General features: G+C 40.4%; 1 pseudogene; it reads right to left on the reverse strand.

Moving 5' to 3' along the window:
• Positions 1-263: 263 nt before the first annotated feature.
• LOC116878748 lies at positions 264-1,221 on the reverse strand (annotated as a pseudogene).
• Positions 1,222-1,573: the final 352 nt, after the last annotated feature.

The raw sequence follows: 1,573 nt of genomic DNA on the forward strand, positions 1-1,573 counted from the left end.
TCCTCTTTTACCCACTAGCATAAGGTTATACCTACAAAGAATGAGGAGTATATTTCTGTTGATAGAATGACTACAAATGTTACTGATGATGAAGATTTAATACTGCTCATAAGGAAGAGCAAATGATGGATTGCTACTTCTCCTTCCATGAAAGTAATTCACTGTGGGATGGTCAACTTAAAGAATCCGTAAGTGACTCAGGCTTGACTGCATATTAAAAGCAAATCAGACTGAAACAATGAAAGGGTGCATTAATGGGGAAATCACAGGAAAGTAGAATTAGTATAAAGATTTTTTCTTCCGAAGGACTTTCTCAAAGCTTGCTTGACATCCTTGTTTCTTAGAGAGTATATCAGAGGGTTTAACATGGGTGTGACCAATATGTAAAATACTGAAGCCACTTTATGAAGTTCAGGATTGCTTGGAAGTGTGAGATACACAAAGGAGACAGTCCCATGGCTCAAACTTACCACTCGCAGATGGGAGCTGCAGGTGGAGAAGGCTTTCTTTCTCCCTTCACTGGAAGGAAACTTCAAGACTGTGGTCACAATGTACATGTAAGATGCTACAATAACAACTATTGTAGGCAAAATGATGAAGGCAGCCAAACTGAGAGATACCATCTTATTGATAGAGAGATTGGAACAGGAGATCTTCTCGATTTGGTAGGAATCACAGTAGAAGTGATCAATGACTTGGGAACAAAGAAAGACACTGAGAATGTTATGCTGACTTGGAGGATGGTACTGAGCCAGCCACAGAGATAGGAACCAGCCACCAGCTGAGTGCAAAGGCGTTTTGACATGTGGACACTGTAAAGAAGAGAATTGCAAATGGCGGTAAATCAGTCATAGGCCATGGCTGCCAGGAGAAAAGCCTCTGTAACCATGAAAAAAATGCATAAAGAAACAGCTGAACCACACAACATACAAAGGAGATAGTCTTTTTCTCAGACAGGAAGTTGACCATGGCTTTCAGGGCAATAACAGTGGAGTAGGAGAGATCAATGAAGGAGAGGTTGCCTGGAAAGAAATACATTGGTGTGTTCGGCTGGGAGTCAGTCACAATGATTGCCATCATACTAATGTTCCCCAAAAGGACCATGCCATAGACCAGCAGGAAAAGGAGAAAAAGGAGAATGTGGAGCTCTAGATGGACCCTGAAGCCTACAAGAATGAAGTCAGTTACATCTGAGTGGTTGCCTGCTCCCTTGTCGCTCATGCCAAGAACCTGCTAAGAGGTACAAGACAAGGTAAAAATTGAGACTTCCATCTAATTCCCGCTACCATAAATATCTTTTTTTCTCTTGTGGAAGACATTGAAATTTGTGCTATCATCACCTATTGGCCACCCAAGTGTATTAGGTATCCTTTTCTATAAACTGAATCTAAGGCATGTTGTGACTCCCATCAGCACATAGTATGTAGGTTACCTAACTCATAGTTTTCTAATGTGACTTTCCAAATCCAGTACTCTTTCCATTATAGCACAAGTGACATCTATGCATAAAGCATTATTTCTTTATACGTATTTAGCTCTTCACTTGATGTTCATGGTGTTAAATATATCTGAA

This window comes from Lontra canadensis, unplaced genomic scaffold (genome assembly GCF_010015895.1).
Source record: "Lontra canadensis isolate GAN:19392208 unplaced genomic scaffold, GSC_riverotter_1.0 scaffold59, whole genome shotgun sequence".
NCBI lineage: Eukaryota > Metazoa > Chordata > Mammalia > Carnivora > Mustelidae > Lontra > Lontra canadensis.